The sequence below is a fragment of the Mytilus trossulus genome, chromosome 6, assembly GCF_036588685.1.
Source record: "Mytilus trossulus isolate FHL-02 chromosome 6, PNRI_Mtr1.1.1.hap1, whole genome shotgun sequence".
In the NCBI taxonomy this organism is placed as follows: Eukaryota; Metazoa; Mollusca; class Bivalvia; order Mytilida; family Mytilidae; genus Mytilus; species Mytilus trossulus.
In genome coordinates, this window is record NC_086378.1 from 3,740,762 (window position 1) to 3,759,790 (window position 19,029).

Below are 19,029 nucleotides of genomic sequence, written 5' to 3' on the forward strand. Positions count from 1 at the left end.
GTACTAAAGAAATATTGACACCGAATGTTTGTGGCACAACATCCTGTCCACAAGTTAACACTTTTTTTTTTCTGTGACGTATTAAATTTATATTAGAATCCATTTTGTTACATCTTGTGATCAATTTTATTTGGCAATCGTCAATGGCAGTCAGCAGGGTTAAAGAACATCAGTTGTTCGACCTGTTAGTTAAATGCGTTTTGTTTAAATATACTTTTTCACTCTTTTGGTCTTTTGGAAAATGTTGTTTGTGCTGTTTTTAGACCCTTCTACAACGAAATTTGTTTGACATGCACACGTATAAAAACTGCGGTTTTTATCCAACGCAGTCATAGGTTTGAACGTAGTTTTCAATTTAGACTCGTTTATATTTTTTGTTTGGGCATGTATCATATTTTCCCTCCGGTTTAAATGATCCGTTCATCCTATATATTGACTCTTAAAATTCAAGAGTTAATCTAAAAATGAGGGTACTTTCTCTAAAAAGGAGGGTACTTTTTATATGGCCTTCCAAATACCGTTTCGATCCCTAACATCACTGAAGAGACATTTATTGTCGAAATACGGATATGGTGTACTAAAGAAATATTGACACCGAATGTTAGTGGCACAACATCCTGTCCACAAGTTAACACTTTTTTTTTCTGTGACGTATTAAATTTATATTAGAATCAATTTTGTTACATATTGTGATCAATTTTATTTGGCAATCGTCAATGGCAGTCAGCAGGGTTAAAGAACATCAGTTGTTCGACCTGTTAGTCAAATGCGTTTTGTTTAAATATACTTTTTCACTCTTTTGGTCTTTTGGAAAATGTTGTTTGTGCTGTTTTAAGACCCTTCTACAACGAAATTTGTTTGACATGCACACGTATAAAAACTGCGGTTTTTATCCAACGCAGTCATAGGTTTGAACGTAGTTTTCAATTTAGACTCGTTTATATATATACGTTTATATATATCCTGAAGAGTCCCAATGGAAGGATGAAATCGATAGAATGGAACTGTTAACTTTTTACTTATTTTATTATTTTATTTAATGAATATATATATATATCTAGTAGAGTCATTAAATTGGAATTTTGTATACATGTGTATTTTTTATTTGAATTTCAAATTCATAGATGCATATATTATATTGATGAACTAATTGATTTACTAGTAATATTACAATAATTATCAATTAGTAAATTCTATTACTTTTACACATCTTATGTCTTCTTTACTTTTGTACTTTTAAAAAATGTTGAAGGTGACTCCAACTTATGAAATAGATTACTCACTCACAGTTACTGTCATAGATTCTTTACTTCCCATAATTGCAAAGAAAAAAAAGGGTAATATATATGTTCCGGACCATATGAGTATCTAGACCATACGCGTATGGTCATGACCATATGGGTATATACTCATACTTAATGTAAAATTTTGAGTGTCCCCATTCTTATGGGAATTGTTTTCCAATCAATGTAGGAAAATAGTTACAGAAAACAAAGGCAAAGTAAATAAAGTTGCAATAATTGACAGATATGGGTCCAGGATATTGAAAAAGTGTGAGATGACTTGTAAAAAGAAAAGGTACCGTGGGAATGTGGTAAATCCCCCCTTTTTTCCCATAAAATCTGCTTTAGAACTGATTTCAAATTTTTAATTATCTTTTTAACTTTATTTATAATGAATAAATTTATGGTCTTTAATATACATAGTGTCTTAGATGGATTAGTAGGCTGTTTAATGCAAAGGTGGATCCAGGGGGGGGACCGCCCCCCCCCTTTCATGGGAAAAATTTGGTTGATTATATAGGGAATCATTGAAGCATGACTGGAGCGCCCCTCCTTAGGTCAGTCAGCGGGCCCCTCCTTAGGAAAAGTTCTGGATCCGCCACTGTAATTGTCTTCTATTTGGACAGGTTGCTGTCTCTTTGGCAATTGTTTTCCATTCTAAGTTTTATGTATGTTATGAAAACTAATTGACTGACAGTAAAATATTATTTCAGAGGCGGATTTAGGGGGGGACAGGGTCCCCTCCTTTTTGGGAAAAAAAATTGGTTGCTTCCACCCTTTTTGGGGAAAAAAATTGGTTGCTTCCACCCTTTTTGGGGAAAAAAATTGGTTGCTTACATAGGAAATCAATGAAGCGTGGCTTGGGCGGGCCCCCTTTTAGGCAGTCAGTGGTCCCCCACTTATGAAAATTTCTGGATCTGCCCTTGTATTTGAAAGCTAAATGTGTGGTAAATGAATTGCTAATTAGACAAGGCTGGGTTATTTCTCATTGAATTAAAGTTGAACATTTATCTTTATATAAATATTATTTTACGTAATGAAATCACAGTCATAATCTGTAATTATTATAACTAATATAACAGTCCCTTAGTCATTAATTGAAATTATAGTTAAATAAGTTATTATATTTTATAAATTAAAGGGTTTTAAGGGTTGTCCATGTGGAGGTGCTCCTTTCTAAAGGATGCTTATAAACAAAATAATATTCATATGTTCCAAGAATTTGAATAGTATATATTAAAAGAATGGGGACCCGGATACCTTTTTTTTATATGGAGAAATGCTTTGACCATCAGCAAAATATCCGCCAATCTCTAGTCCGGATTCGGATTTTTTAAAACGATTGAAAGATACAGATTATGACGCGTTTTGAAGGGAAAACCGTAGTATTTAATTTTCCCAGCATTAGGTTGGCCTTTTGTGTACTCAAGGCAGGTGAAGGAAGTCAAATTAGGAGCGCTGTGATTGGATGTAAGGGTACAATATATTTTTTATTTATCTATGAATAACTGCAGTGTGTATATTTACAATATAAATTTTAAAACCTACTGAAATATTTTCTAGAGAATTATTCGAAAAGACTTGTAAAATTTCATAAATTTGGTGCAAAATGACGGTGGGCATGGATAACATAAACAAGCTCCGTTGGAAGTTGGTCATGATACTTTTTGGCTTTAATTTTTAAAACAGAGTAATAAAGTACTAACACAACATATAACTGTTTTATCCAGGTTTCTATCTTAAAAAGTGGTAAATTTAGAAAATGTTAACATTGTCGCCTATGGCAGAATAAATAGTACCGTTTTCCCTGAAGAGAAGGACGCAGCCGATTGTCAACAACAATAGTACTTGTTTTAGCTAGACAACCAATATCAAGGAGCTACGAATAGTAATAAATACGTGAGGATATACTACAGGTAACTCAAACAAATGATTTTAGTGCAGGAATAAACAGAAATCTGCAATGACTGAATGTTTTCATCTTCGAGTTTGGTATAGTGACTTACATCAATACATGTAGTGTCCGTTCGACATGATTCACGTTCGCCCAAGTACCTGTTTGCCCATGATCGATTCGCCCTGATTTTTTTTATATGTTGTCTACTTGCATAATGTTTATTATTTGAACAGAGTATGGCAAAGAATGTTGAAAAATTCGGCGAATATGTGTATTACTGCAAACAAAAAATTATTTTCCCTTTAATTTTGTTTTAGTACTTTAATATCTTTATTGATATTTGTTTACTGTTACAATTCATGAAGTATTATAACAGAGACATATATAATAAATAAACTGTCTGTTTGTTGTCTCTTTGACATCATTCCACATTTCTATTCTCAATTTTATCAAAATACTTTTCATGTTTTACAATTCGTATACATTGTATGTACAAAAAATATACATCATTGTTTTTACTCATTTTTGACTAGTTTACAAAACAAAACGTAATTTACGGTCTCACTAATTAGCGACAAGAAGAATATTTGTTTACGATTCAAACCGATACTACATTGTACATGTTGTACTACATGTATCTTATCTATGATTAACTCAAAGTCATATATATAGATAACAAAACACTTGCAGTTTAATATCACATACATTTGTACATGACACAGGACAATCACTGACAAGTTTCAAGACTTGCTAGCAGTAACTGAAATCCAGCACAAATACCTAATCTGGCGTACACTCTTATTCTGCAGGTGGCTGTACATGTACCTCACTTTTTACATTAAATACCATTTAACGTCATATCATAAGGAAAACAATTGTGTTGATTTCTCTTAATCAAACATATTTGGATAACAATTTATAGAAAACTACCACAAGGGCCAGGGGATTTCCAGTTAGGGGAGGGAAATGTTCCCATACATCTTTGTAAGTCTTGAACTGGCAAAATGGTATGAATCAATAACCATGATAACTACAACAAGATGATATAATATAAAAATGATATGGAATTGATTGTCAATGAGACAACTCTCCACAAGACACCAAATGACACAGAAAGTAACAGCTTAAGGTCACTGTACAGCCTTCAACAATAAGCAAAGGCAATATCACATACTCAGCTACATTTACATGTATGGGAGGCAAGGTTGGCAAAGTATAACCCGCCCGGGTATTCCCGTGCTTGGCAATACTCCCAAAAATGGGTAATACTGGGCAATACTGGGCAATATGATTTTTCAAGCTTTTTCAACAATAAATAGTAAAGACTTGTTGTAGTTTCATAGTATTATAGCTAAATATATACATTTTATACAGATAACCATTGAGAGTCATTTAAAAAATTCGATTTCATTCTCTTCTCTACTTAACTTTCATGTAGTAAGGCAAAACACAAGACTTACACATTTTAGGATTCTTTGTTAATTTGATTTCCAAGCATTGTTTCAATAATCTAAACATTTTATTGCAGTGTTTATGTGGATTGTAAATTGAATTGCTATACATGTATATGCAATCGTGATTGCTAAATAAACACCCTACAGGGTCTTGTCATTAACTCTTATAGAAATGAAAAGGCTGATTATTGTTATATAAACATATATTTGTTCTTATCTGAATAATTACTTGTCTTATTAATTAGTTATGTACATTAGTACATATAAATTATTTAAAAGTAATTTTTATTACATGTAATTGGTCAATTCTTTATATTAGCTATACTAGATCACACCCGCGAAATCGCGGGCATATACAGCTTGTGAACTGTTTTAGGATGATTTTTTGTAAAAGATATTATGTGTGGAGAATTTCATAAAAGTTATCAAAATCCGTCTCCCTTTTTCTAAAGTCCAATATTTGTTTCCTTTCTGTTAAATTCAATTGTTTTCGTGTTTCTGGCCTCAGACCACAATTATTCTTCTCCTTTGCTACAATGCTTCTTTCGGTAAAAGTCAAATCAAATTAAAAATTTGCACCGTTTCAAACATGAAATAAATGTAACTGCTTATATATAGACCATTTTTAGTCTAATAAAATCTGCTTCTAGCACAATCCATCAGTGCTTTTCTTTTGAGAGCCTTATTAACATGCCAATGGTAGGATATGAATCATATATAAATGACTAAGACCGACTAAGGCTAATTTGAGGGGTGGTCGGAGGGGACCTGATCCCGAAATCCCGGATTTAAAACCATAAAATCCAGAGAAGCACAATTTAAAGAAATTCATATCCCGAAATCCCAAAATCGAAAAATATATTTCTGGATCCCGTAAAGATCAATCCCAAAATCCTGAGTTTAAAAACACCCGATCCCGACGCCCCGAATAACGTCCTGCCTCCTTCTTATCTCAACCTTACTTTCATTTTTGCCAAATCACTATTTTCCCTTTCAACAATAAATTTGTATGCCCCATTTATGGACATTATATTTTCTAGTGTTGTTGGAAGAATTTTGTAAAATATTGAATGACTGGACTCGGAATTTTAGCAAAAGTATCATAATAGTTATCAAAGGTACCAGGATTATAATTTAGTACGCCAGACACGCGTTTCGTCTACATAAGACTCATCAGTGACGCTCATATCAAAATATTTATAAAGCCAAACAAGTACAAAGTAGATAAGTCATAGGATATTGGGGACAGGAATATGTTTTTTTTATCCCTCCTCCTTTATTTCCAAAATTCCAAATTTTTGGTTTTCTATCAATTTCAATACGAACATACATTTAGTATGTTATGAACATTTAATTAGTAAAGAGCCTGTAATTCAGTGGTTGTCGTTTGTTTATGTGTAACATACTTGTTTTTCGTTCATTTTTTTAACATAAATAAGGCCGCTAGTTTTCTCGTTTGAATTGTTTTAAAAAACAAGGATTTCTGGTATCCAAACATTAAACCCTTGAATAATATACATGTACATTGTGCATCATTTGTATATGTTCATACATCTGAATGAATATATAGATATATATAAGAAGATATGGTATTATTTCCCTTCACCCAAGATTAAATGACATAGAGGTTAACATATTATAAAACTACAGGTCACAGTACATCCTTCAACAATGAGCAAATCCCATACAGTGTACCTTTCTATGGATCTCCATGAAATTGAGACTCAAGGTTCGATACCAAAGTGGTAAAAATATAAGATCAAAGGGGTTTATTATTGAAGTGTAAGGGAAAATTGTATAAAAATCAATTTCAAATGGTAACAATTTGAAAACTAATTTAATAATGACAAAAAGGGGGAGGGTCTTCAGTTACTATTGTAAGACTACAATCATGACAATGAATGGGATGACCTGCTTTTAGTTATTGTGCCAAATTTAATCAAACGTTGCCTCAATCATTAAAAGGGTATCTAATGCTATTAATTGTGATTTTTAAAACAACAGTGAAGACAGGTGAGCGACACAGGCTCGACACAGGCTCATGATATTTGATACATGTAGATAATTAGTACAATTCCAAGTCTAATACAAATAGAAAGAAATTCATGGATATTATAAGCTAATTGTTTGCAAAACTCTTTGAATAGTATTGTGTCCACATGCTAAAAACTGTTTTCTCCCTTTCAGCAATATAACAAGGAATGGACAGAGGAGTTGACTATGGATAATGACTGATACTGGAATAAAGGAAACTATATACAGTGTCAAATGATTCCATGCCTGACAGTCCATTTTTATATGTACATAAAATGTATGTTGACAGCCAATGGTAAGTATTAATCTCCATCATACATGTACAAATGTATATACAATGATGGTATGTGCATCTCTGAGACTTACATTTCGCTGTTGTGTGGCTTCATTTCTGACCAGAGACAACTGATAATAATTAGATTATCCTTTATTTTATATTTAAATATTACATGTATTATGTACTACACACCTACTTTTGCATAGGTACTATTTCTGTACTAAAATATGTAGTACTGGAAATTTACTTTAATTAGTACCTATGCAAAAGTAGCTGTGTAGTAACTACATATATGTACTTAATGACTTGCATTCATTTAACTTGTAATAATTATGATGCAGCATCCAACAAAAAGTGAGCTTTTCTCATCACTTGGCGTCCGTCGTCTGTAAACTTTTACAAAAATCTTATCCTCAGAAAACTACTGGGCCAAATTTAACCAAACTTGGCCACAATTAGCATTGGGGTATCTAGTTTTAAAAATGTGCCCAATGACCCAGCCAACCAACCAAGATGGCCGCCATGGCTAAAAATAGAATATGGGGGTAAAATGTAGATTTTGGCTGATAACTAGTATATAGTGATAAACTATAAACAGCAATAATGTTCAGCAAAGTAAGATATATACAAATAAGTCAACATGACAAAAATGACCATCAATTGACTCCTTAAGGAGTTATTGCCCTTTATAGTAAATTTTTAACAATTTACATTAATTTGGTAAACTTGGGTAAATTTTTTTAAAATATTTTCCTCTGTAACTAAACATTGCTAAAGGGCCAAGTTTATTATGAATAGAGACAATTGCAAGTAGCAAGAATGTTGAGTAAAGTAAGACATACAAACAAACACATTACAATCATAAAAACACAATGTTGTCATCAATCCATCTGTGTCCTTTGTTTATTATGCACATAGACCAAGGTGAGCGACACAGGCTCTTAAGAGCCTCTAGTTACCTTGTATGCTGACTCATAATTAAGTATGGGCTTTGCACATTTGTGAAGGCTGTACGGTGACCTATAGTTGTTAATGTCTGTGTCAATTTGGTCTCTTGTGGACAGTTGTCTCATCGGCAATCATACCACATCTTCTTTTTTATACTTAATGATGATTGTGTACATTTATATCTATGAATTCTGTCAGATTGTGGTATTAAAAAAGTTTTGAGTGTTTAGCACATATATATAGAATGTCATTGGAGTTTAGACTAATTTGATTTCTGATAATGGCAGAGTGTTTTGAATATTAATGACATTGCTTCATAGTGCTGATCAGATTACCTTTAATTGATTACAGGTATATACAATGTACATGTACATGTTCACTGCTACTTTTGCAGGTATTATTTCTGTTCTAAAAAATTATAGTACTGGACATTCTGTACATGTATTTTACAGTACTTGTCTATTTCAAATTTCTTAAAGTTATGATTTTCCAACATGGAATATTGTGATCACTGTGGGTATTATTTCTATATCAAATTTTATTATTTCTATACCAATTATTTTAGTACAAAAATACAGTACCTAAAATTACAATAATTTTAAAGTAACAAAATAGTACTGAATATTAAAAGTGGATTTCCAGTAAAACATATTTTTGGTACAGTCTCAGAAATAGTACCTATCAGTCTATGCAAAAGTAGAGGTGTACATTTTTTTTTAATATGAATAGAATTTAATTGTTGAAGATTGAAAATTTTTAGTAAATTAAAAATAAGGAGATGTGGTAGGATTGCCAATAAGAAAATGATCATGATCAGCCACTTTCAACATGAAGGGGATGCATGCAAGCACTTTTAGGCCACTTTTATTATGACCTTCAACAATGAACAGAACAATACAGCTGTTAATGATCCTGACAAAATGTGCAACAGTTCAATCTAGAAAACTAGTACAAGTCATTTTGCTATTCTAATGCAACAACGTTTGTAACGTTCATTTTGATTGGATAACGTCACTTTCTTACATGGCATCAATTGACAATTGATGCTATGGGACGTAGGCGCAAGCGCAGACGGCATATGACAGATTTTAAATACATGTTTTAACGTTGTTTTCTGTCAGTTTCATTAGAATGGAGATAACAATATTGTATTTTAAGCTCCGACGGCATCAATTTGGGCTAACGCGTCGCCAGTAAACTTAATTTGCGACCATCAAATACCCAATTGATGCCGTCGGAGCTTAAAATACAATACAGTTAACTCCTAAGTGATGTTCACTTATTGGTTGTAAAAAAAAATCAATTGTTTTCTCTGTTAACGTTGCAGTCTGTGCCAAACTGACTAGGGTTTGTCTGACCGAAAGAGAAATTTGATTATTTTTCTCTATTATGTCTGTATGTCAACCAAAAAATCTAAAAATTTCTGTGAGTGTCTGACCTAATTATCCGATTCACGGCTCTTGGCAAATATGTTTAACAACAGTTGGTTGTGTGAATTTGACATATATCTAAGGTAAATGAATTTTCAGTTGTATTCCTATTTTTTTATTTGGAAAACATTTATCAGGTTCAGTGCTTATATATTTATAATAATTAATCATGTTAATGGAATGTAAATTTTAAGAATTACATATTTGTAGCTCCCAAGATGTATGTGGAAGTGAAGCTATACACAATAAATGAATGAATTGATTAGATATACATGTAGAAGAGACCCTAGATCAACAGTACATGTAACTTAAACTGGTATGTATTTGTTACAGTATTTGTAGTCAAAATGGTATATAACAAAGATGCAGAATCCTGTTATGCCTGTGCAAATTTAAAAAGGAGTCGACACAAACTGACAAAATAAAAAAAATACTATCAATCAACAGATCAATGGTAAAGTTAATCTGCTATATACATGTATGGAATTAGGCATTTAGTTACCATTTTTCAGTCCATATAAATTTATGAGAATATAATTTTATTATCTGTATTTCCTATGATTTCAATTCTTATTTCATATTGATATTCCCATGTGCATGATGTGTTATGCTTGTTGTTTGAGGAAAATTATCAAAAGAGCTTGACCAAGATTAAACAATTACTGGTATCATGAATCATGCCATTTTTGTCTTGTCTGGAACTGATTGTATAGTGTACATGTCTGTCTGGGCAGGGTTCATCTGAACATAACCTGATATTCATGGTTCATTGGTCAATAATAAGATTCATATTTTGGTCTGTTTGTTGTATACTATATACAAGCTATAATTAATTAAGAGATCAACTATATTTGGTGTAGGTAATGATTGCAAGGTGCACATGTCTGTCTGGCTTGGTTTTTCTGACCTTGGACTTGGTATTATTTGTTTGACAGTATTTGTTTTATGGGTCATGATTGGTTATGTTAACTGGGTAAATAATAATCACCATCAAATCACCAATTGATCATGTCAAAGCTTAAAATACAATACAGTTATCTCCTTTTATCAGTTTGATAAATCATTGGAGATTAAACATGTTAAATTGATGTAATATTTTTTGCTTGACTACAAATACAAACATGCTGATTTTGTTATATTACAGGATCTGTAGGAAGTATTCCAAGAGTCTGATTGCTAAGTATGCATTACAGGATTTTATTATTGGAGCAACATCTTAGGAGGATAAGTGCAAATGTATGAAGGAATCCTTGGGAACAAAAAGCAATTATATGCAGAAGAGGAGTCTTAAACATTATTAACAGAGTCAAAGTAGTGGTGTATTCAAGAAGTGTAAACCAACTGGAATTAACTATTGTGTATATTTTTTCTACATCAAGCACTTTCAGAATTATAATACAATTCAAATTATTGTGTCAACATACAACAGTAAAAAATGAAAATGTTTTAAAATCAATTTTATATAAAAAAAACGAAATAACATTTTTTTTTAGCTTATTGTGCAGCCAAGCTTTGAGATCAACATTATGCATTAACCTTAAGATCAGGGTTAAAATGAGAAAAACAAACTATTTTTGCATATATGAAATAAGAAGTAAATGATTGTAAATTACAGAGAGACTTTCAATATGGTACATTTGTATATCAGCTATATTTCACAGAACTTTCTATTTTAGTTTATTAGTACATTAGATATGAGGTAAACATGTTATGTTATGAACATTTAAGTAAAGAGCCTGTAATTCAGTGGTTGTCGTTTGTTTATGTGTAACATACTTGTTTTTCGTTCATTTTTTTAACATAAATAAGGCCGCTAGTTTTCTCGTTTGAATTGTTTTAAAAAACAAGGATTTCTGGTATCCAAACATTAAACCCTTGAATAATATACATGTACATTGTGCATCATTTGTATATGTTCATACATCTGAATGAATATATAGATATATATAAGAAGATATGGTATTATTTCCCTTCACCCAAGATTAAATGACATAGAGGTTAACATATTATAAAACTACAGGTCACAGTACATCCTTCAACAATGAGCAAATCCCATACAGTGTACCTTTCTATGGATCTCCATGAAATTGAGACTCAAGGTTCGATACCAAAGTGGTAAAAATATAAGATCAAAGGGGTTTATTATTGAAGTGTAAGGGAAAATTGTATAAAAATCAATTTCAAATGGTAACAATTTGAAAACTAATTTAATAATGACAAAAAGGGGGAGGGTCTTCAGTTACTATTGTAAGACTACAATCATGACAATGAATGGGATGACCTGCTTTTAGTTATTGTGCCAAATTTAATCAAACGTTGCCTCAATCATTAAAAGGGTATCTAATGCTATTAATTGTGATTTTTAAAACAACAGTGAAGACAGGTGAGCGACACAGGCTCGACACAGGCTCATGATATTTGATACATGTAGATAATTAGTACAATTCCAAGTCTAATACAAATAGAAAGAAATTCATGGATATTATAAGCTAATTGTTTGCAAAACTCTTTGAATAGTATTGTGTCCACATGCTAAAAACTGTTTTCTCCCTTTCAGCAATATAACAAGGAATGGACAGAGGAGTTGACTATGGATAATGACTGATACTGGAATAAAGGAACCTATATACAGCGTCAAATGATTCCATGCCTGACAGTCCATTTTTATATGTACATAAAATGTATGTTGACAGCCAATGGTAAGTATTAATCTCCATCATACATGTACAAATGTATATACAATGATGGTATGTGCATCTCTGAGACTTACATTTCGCTGTTGTGTGGCTTCATTTCTGACCAGAGACAACTGATAATAATTAGATTATCCTTTATTTTATATTTAAATATTACATGTATTATGTACTACACACCTACTTTTGCATAGGTACTATTTCTGTACTAAAATATGTAGTACTGGAAATTTACTTTAATTAGTACCTATGCAAAAGTAGCTGTGTAGTAACTACATATATGTACTTAATGACTTGCATTCATTTAACTTGTAATAATTATGATGCAGCATCCAACAAAAAGTGAGCTTTTCTCATCACTTGGCGTCCGTCGTCTGTAAACTTTTACAAAAATCTTATCCTCAGAAAACTACTGGGCCAAATTTAACCAAACTTGGCCACAATTAGCATTGGGGTATCTAGTTTTAAAAATGTGCCCAATGACCCAGCCAACCAACCAAGATGGCCGCCATGGCTAAAAATAGAATATGGGGGTAAAATGTAGATTTTGGCTGATAACTAGTATATAGTGATAAACTATAAACAGCAATAATGTTCAGCAAAGTAAGATATATACAAATAAGTCAACATGACAAAAATGACCATCAATTGACTCCTTAAGGAGTTATTGCCCTTTATAGTAAATTTTTAACAATTTACATTAATTTGGTAAACTTGGGTAAATTTTTTTAAAATATTTTCCTCTGTAACTAAACATTGCTAAAGGGCCAAGTTTATTATGAATAGAGACAATTGCAAGTAGCAAGAATGTTGAGTAAAGTAAGACATACAAACAAACACATTACAATCATAAAAACACAATGTTGTCATCAATCCATCTGTGTCCTTTGTTTATTATGCACATAGACCAAGGTGAGCGACACAGGCTCTTAAGAGCCTCTAGTTACCTTGTATGCTGACTCATAATTAAGTATGGGCTTTGCACATTTGTGAAGGCTGTACGGTAACCTATAGTTGTTAATGTCTGTGTTAATTTGGTCAGACTGTCGGCATCCCAATGGGAACAAACTGTGCCCCTCTACTTGCTGACTTGTTTCTTTATTATAATGAGGCTGACTTCATACAGGAACTTCTTAGGAAGAAAGATAAGAAGTTAGCAATATCCTTTAACTCTACTTTCCGCTATATAGATGACGTTCTTTCACTAAACAATTCAAAATTTGGTGACTATGTGGATCGCATCTATCCCATCGAATTGGAGATAAAGGATACTACAGATACAGTTAAGTCGGCTTCATATCTTGACTTACATCTAGAAATTGACAATGAGGGTCGGTTGAAGACAAAACTTTACGACAAAAGAGATGATTTCAGCTTTCCAATTGTGAACTTTCCATTTCTAAGTAGCAACATTCCAGCAGCACCTGCATACGGGGTATATATCTCCCAATTGATACGATATTCCCGTGCTTGCATTTCCTATCATGATTTTCTTGATAGAGGGTTACTGCTCACAAGGAAGCTATTAAACCAAGAGTTCCAAATGGTGAAGTTGAAATCATCCCTTCGTAAATTTTACGGACGCCATCACGAGTTGGTTGACCGTTATGGAATAACCGTTTCACAAATGATATCGGATATGTTCCTTACGTCGTAACTACAATCCCCTTCCCTTTCATGAATTTGACCTACCGAATTAGACTATTTACCGGATTTGTAATCACATAAGCAACACGACGGGTGCCGCATGTGGAGCAGGATCTGCTTACCCTTCCGGAGCACCTGAGATCACCCCTAGTTTTTGGTGGGGTTCGTGTTGTTCATTCTTTAGTTTTCTATGTTGTGTCATGTGTACTATTGTTTTTCTGTTTGTCTTTTTCATTTTTAGCCATGGCGTTGTCAGTTTGTTTTAGATTTACGAGTTTGACTGTCCCTTTGGTGTCTTTCGTCCCTCTTTGGTCTCTTGTGGACAGTTGTCTCATCGGCAATCATACCACATCTTCTTTTTTATACTTAATGATGATTGTGTACATTTATATCTATGAATTCTGTCAGATTGTGGTATTAAAAAAGTTTTGAGTGTTTAGCACATATATATAGAATGTCATTGGAGTTTAGACTAATTTGATTTCTGATAATGGCAGAGTGTTTTGAATATTAATGACATTGCTTCATAGTGCTGATCAGATTACCTTTAATTGATTACAGGTATATACAATGTACATGTACATGTTCACTGCTACTTTTGCAGGTATTATTTCTGTTCTAAAAAATTATAGTACTGGACATTCTGTACATGTATTTTACAGTACTTGTCTATTTCAAATTTCTTAAAGTTATGATTTTCCAACATGGAATATTGTGATCACTGTGGGTATTATTTCTATATCAAATTTTATTATTTCTATACCAATTATTTTAGTACAAAAATACAGTACCTAAAATTACAATAATTTTAAAGTAACAAAATAGTACTGAATATTAAAAGTGGATTTCCAGTAAAACATATTTTTGGTACAGTCTCAGAAATAGTACCTATCAGTCTATGCAAAAGTAGAGGTGTACATTTTTTTTTAATATGAATAGAATTTAATTGTTGAAGATTGAAAATTTTTAGTAAATTAAAAATAAGGAGATGTGGTAGGATTGCCAATAAGAAAATGATCATGATCAGCCACTTTCAACATGAAGGGGATGCATGCAAGCACTTTTAGGCCACTTTTATTATGACCTTCAACAATGAACAGAACAATACAGCTGTTAATGATCCTGACAAAATGTGCAACAGTTCAATCTAGAAAACTAGTACAAGTCATTTTGCTATTCTAATGCAACAACGTTTGTAACGTTCATTTTGATTGGATAACGTCACTTTCTTACATGGCATCAATTGACAATTGATGCTATGGGACGTAGGCGCAAGCGCAGACGGCATATGACAGATTTTAAATACATGTTTTAACGTTGTTTTCTGTCAGTTTCATTAGAATGGAGATAACAATATTGTATTTTAAGCTCCGACGGCATCAATTTGGGCTAACGCGTCGCCAGTAAACTTAATTTGCGACCATCAAATACCCAATTGATGCCGTCGGAGCTTAAAATACAATACAGTTAACTCCTAAGTGATGTTCACTTATTGGTTGTAAAAAAAAATCAATTGTTTTCTCTGTTAACGTTGCAGTCTGTGCCAAACTGACTAGGGTTTGTCTGACCGAAAGAGAAATTTGATTATTTTTCTCTATTATGTCTGTATGTCAACCAAAAAATCTAAAAATTTCTGTGAGTGTCTGACCTAATTATCCGATTCACGGCTCTTGGCAAATATGTTTAACAACAGTTGGTTGTGTGAATTTGACATATATCTAAGGTAAATGAATTTTCAGTTGTATTCCTATTTTTTTATTTGGAAAACATTTATCAGGTTCAGTGCTTATATATTTATAATAATTAATCATGTTAATGGAATGTAAATTTTAAGAATTACATATTTGTAGCTCCCAAGATGTATGTGGAAGTGAAGCTATACACAATAAATGAATGAATTGATTAGATATACATGTAGAAGAGACCCTAGATCAACAGTACATGTAACTTAAACTGGTATGTATTTGTTACAGTATTTGTAGTCAAAATGGTATATAACAAAGATGCAGAATCCTGTTATGCCTGTGCAAATTTAAAAAGGAGTCGACACAAACTGACAAAATAAAAAAAATACTATCAATCAACAGATCAATGGTAAAGTTAATCTGCTATATACATGTATGGAATTAGGCATTTAGTTACCATTTTTCAGTCCATATAAATTTATGAGAATATAATTTTATTATCTGTATTTCCTAGGATTTCAATTCTTATTTCATATTGATATTCCCATGTGCATGATGTGTTATGCTTGTTGTTTGAGGAAAATTATCAAAAGAGCTTGACCAAGATTAAACAATTACTGGTATCATGAATCATGCCATTTTTGTCTTGTCTGGAACTGATTGTATAGTGTACATGTCTGTCTGGGCAGGGTTCATCTGAACATAACCTGATATTCATGGTTCATTGGTCAATAATAAGATTCATATTTTGGTCTGTTTGTTGTATACTATATACAAGCTATAATTAATTAAGAGATCAACTATATTTGGTGTAGGTAATGATTGCAAGGTGCACATGTCTGTCTGGCTTGGTTTTTCTGACCTTGGACTTGGTATTATTTGTTTGACAGTATTTGTTTTATGGGTCATGATTGGTTATGTTAACTGGGTAAATAATAATCACCATCAAATCACCAATTGATCATGTCAAAGCTTAAAATACAATACAGTTATCTCCTTTTATCAGTTTGATAAATCATTGGAGATTAAACATGTTAAATTGATGTAATATTTTTTGCTTGACTACAAATACAAACATGCTGATTTTGTTATATTACAGGATCTGTAGGAAGTATTCCAAGAGTCTGATTGCTAAGTATGCATTACAGGATTTTATTATTGGAGCAACATCTTAGGAGGATAAGTGCAAATGTATGAAGGAATCCTTGGGAACAAAAAGCAATTATATGCAGAAGAGGAGTCTTAAACATTATTAACAGAGTCAAAGTAGTGGTGTATTCAAGAAGTGTAAACCAACTGGAATTAACTATTGTGTATATTTTTTCTACATCAAGCACTTTCAGAATTATAATACAATTCAAATTATTGTGTCAACATACAACAGTAAAAAATGAAAATGTTTTAAAATCAATTTTATATAAAAAAAACGAAATAACATTTTTTTTTAGCTTATTGTGCAGCCAAGCTTTGAGATCAACATTATGCATTAACCTTAAGATCAGGGTTAAAATGAGAAAAACAAACTATTTTTGCATATATGAAATAAGAAGTAAATGATTGTAAATTACAGAGAGACTTTCAATATGGTACATTTGTATATCAGCTATATTTCACAGAACTTTCTATTTTAGTTTATTAGTACAATAGATATGAGGTAAACATCAATCAGACAGCAATGAATACTAAAACAAAAACACCTGAAGGCATTTAGGTTCTAACATGCAGTCCTCAACAAAAGACCGGTGTCTTAAAGATATGCCACGATCTATGAATCGAAAATAGCCATCAACATCAAATTCTTTGAATATTTTCTTTTAGTTAAGATGAAATTTAATACAACCACTGAAACGCTTTCTGGCTTTAAATGGGTACATGCATATGTTGCGAGGTGAACTGTTTTTTCTTCTTTAAAACCTTCTTAAAAAGAATTGGCATCTTGTGCAGGTACTTACCATATTATGTGATTGGTTTGTATAAAAACTGATGACCACACAATATGACTTATTCATACATACATAATAAAAATCAACTGAAATGAAATATACATCAGTGCAAACATCTCCTATAAAGTCCATAAATCATTTACAAAAAAGGATTGAGACTCCAAAACAACCATAATTGTTCTAGGAGTTAACTAAGGTGCCCTGGATATTATTTAAAACCTGTGATGATTTTCTTGTTCTTCATTTAAGACCAAAAACATTTGGATGCAAAGAAAGTAGATATATAATGGAAGTATGAACACATGGTCAAGACTAAGAAGAATGTTAAATAAGCTAAAATCCTGTGAATTTTGTGGGATTGAGGCTGAATTCACTTTTATTTCCTTTAAAAAAAAAAGCTCAATTCATGTTAATTTCACGTGAACTTTTCACGTGAATTTCACATGTAAAATTTCACGTGAATTTCACGTGAAATCTCAATTCACATGAATTACATATCAGATTCACGTGAAATTCACGTGAAATTTTTTTTCACGTGAATTTCACGTATAAGCTCGTTTGAGGTGAATCTCACGTGAACAAAATTTGCCTGTGTAAGTATATAACAACAGACGATTTACTGTAATGACTTAATTTACGACAGTTAATCATAGTGACATTTTCTAACAAAAACTTTAACTCTAATAAAACTTCAACTGGTTTTTCCCCTGTAATGGGATTATACCACCCGATTCTACTTTCAATTTCCATGTAATAGAACTTTGACATGATTCTAGCCACATTTACAAATACGGGAGTCATAGAAATAGTTCTGCCTACGACCTTAGCTATAACATAAGGAAACTCAGCCAAAATGGCATTCAATGAGGAAATTAAATCGCAAACTCGACGTTGAGTTATAGACAATTTGTATTCTTTCGAGTTCCATACTATTCCCAACACTTCTAACTCAGTAACAGGTTATAATACGTTTTAAGGCATAAATCACAGACCTTTTCACGTGGGGCGGCTACTTATAACATGTATTTTTATCTGGACTAATTCCAAGTCCATCATCTGAATACAAAACAACTTTTATACTGTTTTCACGACAAAATCTTACTAGTGGCCTGAAAGAAATGGACGGACCAGTAGTCATTCCAACAGCTAAAACAGAATAGCAATAAAATTGACCTTCCCACTGAAAACATAAGAAAGTCTATTGCTGTTGGCAGATGTTTATGTGAAAAAAACCAGATTTAAATCAAATTTATGCAGATACATATCTTTGTCAAAATATTGTATAGCTATCTTCAAATCCTCGAATTTAATTTGTTCGTGCTTTATGTGTTTATTCAATTGACTCATATCTAAAATAATCGTTCCTTGCCTGTCTTTTTAGTAGCAATATGACGCCATCACGAGTTGGTTGGCCGTTATGAAATAAACGTTTTACAGATGATATCGGATATGTTCCTTAAGTCGTAACTATAATCCCCTTCCCTTTTCATGAATGTGACCTAGCGAATTAGACTATTTACCGAGTTTGTAATAACATGAGCAACACTACGGGTGCCACATTTGTAGCTGGATCTGCTTACTCTTATGAGTTTGTTGTGGGATTCGTGTTGTTAATTAGTCATTAGTTTTCTATGTTGTATCATGTGTACTGTTGTTTGTCTATTTTTGTTGTAATAATATTTGAAAACAACGTTAGAATGATTGATTGAAAGGGCCGTTATCCAACATGGTTTATACT

The 19,029-nt window shown here is 32.2% G+C and overlaps 1 protein-coding gene and 2 long non-coding RNA genes across 5 annotated transcripts in view; 2 read left to right on the forward strand and 1 right to left on the reverse strand.

Annotated features, from left to right (window-relative positions):
* The window catches only part of LOC134720609 (uncharacterized), a 391,376-nt gene that overhangs the window by 231,257 nt on the left and 141,090 nt on the right, over positions 1-19,029 (reverse strand). The window lies entirely within an intron of this gene.
* LOC134723145 (uncharacterized) lies at positions 3,229-10,717 on the forward strand. Its single transcript, XR_010107991.1, has 4 exons — positions 3,229-3,275; positions 6,822-6,963; positions 9,518-9,639; positions 10,468-10,717. It is a non-coding gene; the product is annotated as an uncharacterized LOC134723145 (long non-coding RNA).
* On the forward strand, positions 11,203-16,696 carry LOC134723146 (uncharacterized). The gene is made up of 3 exons (XR_010107992.1): positions 11,203-12,022; positions 15,498-15,619; positions 16,448-16,696. It is a non-coding gene; the product is annotated as an uncharacterized LOC134723146 (long non-coding RNA).